This window comes from Megascapheus bottae, chromosome 5 (genome assembly GCF_031878675.1).
Source record: "Megascapheus bottae isolate mThoBot1 chromosome 5, mThoBot2.hap1, whole genome shotgun sequence".
Lineage (NCBI taxonomy): Eukaryota > Metazoa > Chordata > Mammalia > Rodentia > Geomyidae > Megascapheus > Megascapheus bottae.
Genome location: NC_143513.1, coordinates 64,777,211 through 64,784,629, shown reverse-complemented (window position 1 = coordinate 64,784,629; position 7,419 = coordinate 64,777,211). Strand labels below are relative to the sequence as shown.

The 7,419-nt window shown below is 34.4% G+C and overlaps 1 long non-coding RNA gene across 1 annotated transcript; it reads right to left on the bottom strand.

The window, feature by feature from the left end:
• Window positions 1-1,978: 1,978 nt before the first annotated feature.
• Window positions 1,979-4,055, bottom strand: LOC150063521 (uncharacterized). Its single transcript, XR_016535438.1, has 2 exons — window positions 3,938-4,055; window positions 1,979-2,273 (listed from the first exon to the last, which is right to left on the bottom strand). It is a non-coding gene; the product is annotated as an uncharacterized LOC150063521 (long non-coding RNA).
• Between the last annotated feature and the right edge of the window lie 3,364 nt (window positions 4,056-7,419).

Here is a 7,419-nt window from a genome sequence, read left to right as displayed (position 1 = left end):
AGTGAACATAAATCTTCACTTCTCTGGGATAAATGCCCAGACCTACTACTTCTGGGTGGTATAACAGTTGCATGCTTCTTTCCTTTTTAATTGTCATGCTTTTCCAGAGAGGATAGGAGACCAGTAAAGTATGAGTAAATCCATTTTGCTTCATCCTCAGCTGCACTAAGTCTTGTCACCAGTTGCTGTTGTACGTACTCTGATAGAATGTAGTACTATCGCATTGTAGTTTCAATGTGCATTTTCTTAACAATTTGTGTTGTTATATATCATTTCATGTGCCCATTTGACATTCATGTGCCTTCTGTGAAGTGTTTCTTCATCCTCTGGTTAGGTCATTACTAGATTGATTACTTTTACACTGACGAATTTTGAAAGCTCTAGACACCTTTTCGAATAAATGATTTAATTGTTCACGCTGTAGTCTTTGCTTTTATCTTTATCACAGTGTTATATCCAGAGTAAAAAATGAACTTTGATGAAGTCAAATTCATTAAATTTTCCATATAAGGCCCATGTTTCTGGTGTCAAGTCTAACAACTTTATGTTCTATCATAAAATTGGAAGATTTTCTTCTACCTTTCTCAGTTTCTTGTTTTACGTCTTATTTAGTGTTGTATAGGCTGTAACACTAAAAAAAAGGCTTATCTGTCTTACTATTCCAGGACTGTTCATTGGAATGATCATCTATCCATCCATCCAGCATTAATACATTTTAATCTTTAAAAATATAAATCAGTTATCCATATCAATATCTATCTATGTGTATATTTTCTGTTATGTTCCTCTGACTACCCAATTGATCTGCTTGTGCTGTCTATCTAATTACTGTCACTATATAGTAAGTCTTGAAAGTGTTCATATGGAATCCTCCAACCTTATCCTTTCTTTTAAAATTGTTTAAATTATTTTAGTTTCTTTACCTTTTCATATAAACTAAAAAACAGATCTTGTCTGTGTCTTAAAAAGTTCTTATTTGGGGTTTCAATATAACTTGCATTAAACTTCTTAGCAATTTGGAAAGGGTTGCATTTTTACTAACTCAAATCTTGCAATACATAAATGAGGGTTTCCATTTATTTAGATCTTTGATCTCTTTCATCAATATGGATTGTTTAGGCCTCATAAATGTTTTAAGGTTTTGTTCAGTTCATAACTGAGCATTATATTTTATGTCTTTGTGAATGATGCTGAATTAATTTTGTGTTCACATGTCTCACTGCTAACACATAGACGTGCAAAAACCCATGTGCATTATCTTAGAGATAATTCTCCATTTTCTCTCCTCAGTTTATTTCTTTTTTTCATATCAACTACTGATAAACCTTTGTTCTCAGTACTCGAGAAATACTGTATTACTTCCTGTGGCTATTTTGGTACCTCATGAGAACTCTGCTATTATTTGAATATTTTCTGGTACAAGTGAAATGCCATTTTTTCCTCTGGTTACATTCAATATTTATAGATGTTGTCACAAGTTTAATTATGATGCACTTAATTATGAGTTTGTTTATTTTATCCTATTTGGAGTTCACAAAATTTCTGGAATCTGTAGACTTAGGTCTCATGTTTGCAAAAAGTTCCAGTTATTTCTTCTAGTACTTTCTTAGCCATATCCTCTATACCTACTACTTCTGAGACACTGAAGGGGTGGCTCATTATAGTTTCATGAGTTTTCAAAACTCAGCTAATTTCCTGCATTTTCTTTCTCATTTTTCATTGTGTAATTTCCATTTTTCTAATGTTCAATTCAATTCTTTCTATTTTCCCTTCTGTATGGTTGGTTAAGCCCATTCCCTGAGACTTCAAAGTTTATTAATTTTTAACCATCAGATTTCCATTTTCCATTTGGTACATCTTGGCATGCTGTATTTTTTAAATAAAACATTTCTATTTCTTCAGTAAAACTCTTTTTTCACTTATTATAAACATGTTGTTAGATGTTTGTTGAATTTTTATGATGAAAACCTGGGTAGTATTTTAAGGTACTTTTATTTAAATTTTACATTTTATTATCAGGGTGATGCCTAGAGTGGTTATAGTTACATTGGTAAGGTAGTGAGAACACTACTTCTTGAACACTATTACCCTTTCCCATATTAAGGTATTTTTAATACATCTATATTATCATTGTTGGCATCTGTCAATTGCTATATTTACACAATTTGAGATCTTTCTGCTTCTCGGCATAACCATGAGGTTTCCACTGTACTCTAAATATTTTCCTTTGTTTTGAGACTTCTTATATTTTTCTTTTCTCCTCTGACATCATCCTAGAAAATGAAAAAAAAAGAAATGAGAACAACTTCATTATTTCCAAGTGAACATAGTCAGCTGATCACATGGCCTGCATTGACACATGAGGGGGGGCCCCTTGTTTTTGAACAGTAGGGGAAGACTTTGATTCAGTTAGTGATGTCAGTCTTCACCATTTTGTAGGGATGCTTCCTTACCTGTAGGTATTTTGAGTGTGTGGCCCTGCAATAAGCCCTCTTGTCACTGCACCAGGAGAATGGGAGAGATGTGTTAGATTTTCTATTGCTGTGATAAAATTGCTGACACAGACAACTGAAAGGAGAAAGGTTTATCTGGGATTATCCTTTCAGAAGTTTTAGTCTGCAGACCTTGCTCCACTCATTCTGAATATTTCAGCATAGGAGCCCAGGAGAGAGGTTGCTTACTTCATGGCAGACAGGAAACAAAACAAAGGGCAAGAAAGGGGCTTGAAACAAGATACCCAAATTAATCAGACTTGGTATTCACTTTTGCATTTGATAATGAAAGTAGCTTGGCCGATGCAAAATTGGAAAATATAAACTAAAGAAAGTAAGGGAGACACCAGTCAATATAATTTCCTAATATACTGTTCAATGAAAATATACTAGGTAGTTAAGATATAAGGAAATAGAGAAGAGAAAGTTAAATGAAACCTTAGGGAGCATTTCATATATGTTACAGGTTATAAAATATTTGGATTTATGTAGCAATTTTCTTGCAAGGTGCTTAAGGGAATTGTGGCAATACATGCAGAGGTCGAATCTATGGTTATATATACTTGCAATGGAAAATAAATTGGAATGCTTGGAGAATGATAAGATTCTTGGCTTAGATTTGGGAGGAATGAGAAAGATGATAAGATATCATCCAACAACCAGCAAGGGGGCTGTATACAGTTTGCACTTCATACCAAGTTTAATATGTGGACCCCTGGAAAATTTTGAATACATGTGTGCCATAAAATAGTCTCAGTTATAAAAGTATCTTTGGCTCAATTATGGAGAATGAACTGGGTGAGGGCAGTAATGGAAGCAGGGAGTGGTAAGGTGATTGTTAGGTAAAAAAGTGGATATGAGATGACATGTGGGATGTTTGGTATGTATGTTGATTAGCTTGACTTAATCATTTCATATCACATAGATATGTACATCATCAGAATTCCTTAAAATTGGTTCAATTTTTGAGAGGTTAGTGCAGTGAGGCTAAGAATCAATAGTAATTTATACAAAGGGGGTAACAGATGAGATGGGAAAAGTGACCAAATTTAAAAAGTGAGTAAATTATTCAACAGTAGTATCTTTTTTTCAACAGTAATATCTTAAGGTTGGGACTGAGCAAGTGAAGTACAAAGAGAAGACTGGAGGGAACAGGTTATGGAATAGTTGTAAAGACTTTCTCAGAGGTACTCAGTAAGGGATAATGAGTAAACTGCTGGCTAATTGAGCTCAGCATGACTAATCATTAGGGAAATGGAAATTAAACCACAATGAGATGAAATGAGAGTGCACACAGAATGGAACTTTTGTGCATGCTGGATGAGAACATAAACTAGTGTATCTATGACAAAATGGTATGAAAATTCATCAGCATGTAAACAGATGTACACATGCTCCTGCACTGCTACTTCTGGACATACAATGAAAAGGCTGAAAGAACTTACATCATGAGGATAGCTGCATGTTCATGTTGGTGGCAGCAGTATGCACAAATCACACGGAGGAATGTGGAGGACAAGTGTGCAGGGAAATGTTGGGCACAGAAACGCCATTGCCTCATGATCTCATCTACATGCAAATCCAAATAAATAGAACTCACAAAAGCAGGCAACGGCATTGAGTCATCCATCAGGAAATGGGAGGGTGAAAAGGAAAGGAATAGAAAGATGTTGTCCAAAGCATACACAGCTTCATATACACAGGAAGAATAGGTAGTGAGGCCTTTAACACAGCTGTGTGACTGCAGTCAACAATTACTTATTGCACATCTCTAAGAAAGTAGACTTCAAATGTTCTACTATGAAGAGTGGTATATGAGAATGACACAGAGGATGTTTGATATGTTGATTACCTTGACTTATATATGTATAGTCATATACATATATACATACATACATATATACATACATACATACATCAAAATTCCTTAAAAGTGGTTCCATTTTTGAATCAGCTCTTGCTTCCTACTTACAAGCATGATCACAATTAATCATATTAAGCACATTACTAACCATAAAGTGGTCAAGTGATTCCCACATGCTTCACAGGGCTCCCAGAAAGAGACGTGTTGCCATCTTGAATACTTTAGCATTTCACAAGGAAGCTTTGGATATTCCCTGCTACATTTACCTCACACTGAAGAATAAGCTGAAAATGGATACATTCATTTAAAAGTTAGGTTCTAATGATTGATTTGGCATTAACACCCTTTGAATAAATAATATACTCTGCAATTCAGAAGCAGCTAGTAGTATGAACATTAACTATTTCTTACTCATGTCAGTTAAGAATTCATTTATATTTATCAGACCCTGTAATTACACTAAACCATTTTAAGGTGACAGGCAAGATTATATTAATCTTAATATTAGTTTTTCAAATTTTACCTTCATGATGTTCTGAATATGCAAAAACCAAATTTTCTCCAGCAGTTATTTAAACTCTCCAAGGATACAATATCTCATCTGTACGCACAGGATATTATCCTTCAAACAAGAAAAATTCTTTTCTCTCTTTTCCTTTCAATGCTATAATGATGTAACAAGTCATCCCTTCCTATGGGAATTTCAAGAGGCCTTATGGTTTAAAAAGTAATAATCTACATGGGGTAAAATAACCTTCTTATGTTGTGCTTTAGCTACAATAACCAAGTGCATAATCACCTAAACTAGGACACTCCGGGAAGGAAAAAGGTGTGTGACCAGGAATCTAAAAAGTAGTCACAGACTGAAAGAGTAAAGGAATCCAGGATGTAGCATCGCACTATCATTAGGTTTCGGTGCCCAGGATAAATACTAAAGGGACTCCAGTAACTATGGTAAGGTGGTAGATAAAGGCAATGTCAGTTTTTTCATAACCCCATGATCCACTACTCCACATATTTCATGTATGACTTCAAGATAATGAAGTAGAAGACACAAATGGTCCACTGTAGATGTCAGCCATTAGTCCTGGCCAGTCCTTCAGATATACTGTAACTTTTCTTTTCTTACCAACCTTCTGGCTTCATCGTACATTTTTATTGTACTTAATCTTGCTTCTGTCTTTAAATCTGCTGTATATCACATGGTGTTTTTGGGCTCCAAACTCAGTTTCCTTTCATAAATGATTTGAATTATTTGTTAGGCTAATCTGCTTCCAATTTCAAGATATGAGAACAAAAAGAAATGCTGAAATACTATTATCTTCTCACCATAGAGTAAAGTACATGGGCCACATGAATTTGCTATTACTGACTTTGGATACCATAAATCAGGATTAAGTATATTTTCTCTTAGAAAATTAAAGTGCATGTATAATGATAAAATATGAATGCAATCTTATCACTTCCCATTTTAATTACTTCAACAAACCATATGTAAACATATCACTAACCCTCAGAAGTTGACATCAGTTGTTAACTTATAAATTACTAAGATTTTTCCCCCATTATTAAGTAAATAACCCTGTGAATGAATATGTTGCTTGCAATCTGAAAGCTGTCAGAGCTTAGTGACATCAAAATTTATTTTAAATCATTGCTTCATTTTGGAACTTCTATATAAAAATTCATTTATAACTACTCTGTTTTTTCCTTAGTGCTAATGAAAATGGAAGATAATGTAGTGGGCCTGTTTCTCTGAATACCTTGAGAGGCATATTGCAAATGAAGATCACAGATGAGGAGAACTACTATTGACTTGGGAGAATTCAGAGAAAGTTGTCAAGGGCCCATTATTTTGTGTTCCAGAAATTTAGACACCAGCTTGAAAATAATAAATTAATTATGCTAGAGTAATGAAAAACACAGCTCCTTTTTACAATGAGAAAAACACAATGTATGGCTCTATCTTTATCCAAATTAGTAGTGTTTAGCCCTGTTTTTACTAGCAAGCAGTTGATAAATAGGGATATGTCATCTATGAAGTGATACTAAATTGTAATTAAGAACATTTGGAGATTTCAGCACTAAGTTACTACAATTCCATTGTACTATAACATTTCTAAAGCCTGGGAAAAGCATGGTGTATTTTCTGTGTGAAACTCTTGTTCTGTAGATATAGCCAGTTGCTTATCATACTGAGATAAGTTAAATGTACTAGATGGAGGACTGATGAGTAGCACGAGAAAGGCTCTACTTGTCTCATTAAGGACAAATTATACTAGACAATTCAATGTGCATGCAGGATGTAGGATATCCAGGCTCATAAGAAGGAGAAAAATCCTTTATAAACCACTTACGTGGCATCTGGCAAGTCTCAATTTTCATCATCCATGGACAACAAATTCCTTGTCACAGGAGCTTCACTGTGAGAAGTCACAATAAGGCAGCCAAATTCTCTCAGAGATGGCTGTGAGGAAAGAAAAGAGCATATGCAATGACAGCCATTGTCTCTCTAACTTTATCTTGGAGGTGAAGTCCTTCACTTTGGCTATTTTTGTTGTTTAGAAATGAACCTCTTGGTCTAGTCCACACTGACATCAACCAAAAGGGAAATATGGATCACTATTATGGTCCCTGTTAAACCCCATTTACTACCTTCTTCATGCATAGCACAAGGATGATATACTGGCCTCACAAAACAAATGCATTTCCACTGAGTTCTGTGTAGCTTAGTTTAAATCTTTGATCTCAACCATGAAACTAAAACATATAAAATCAACAGGCCAGTTCTCTTGAAGACAAAAAAAAATTTAAAGAAAATTTCTGAGTGCAAAGGGATTATGAACTGAATAAAAACCAAAATCCTCAGGAAAAGTCTTTTCTGTGCCTTAGTCACTCATTTGTGTTTTGATTATCCTAACCAATCAATGGTGTCAAATAGTATCTTTTGATATATCCTCCAACAAAGTCAGGACACCAAGTATAATTATGCTCAATATTTAGAATACTCATAGGAAAATAATTATACTTTCAACATTAAAATTAACATAAACTTAGCCAATG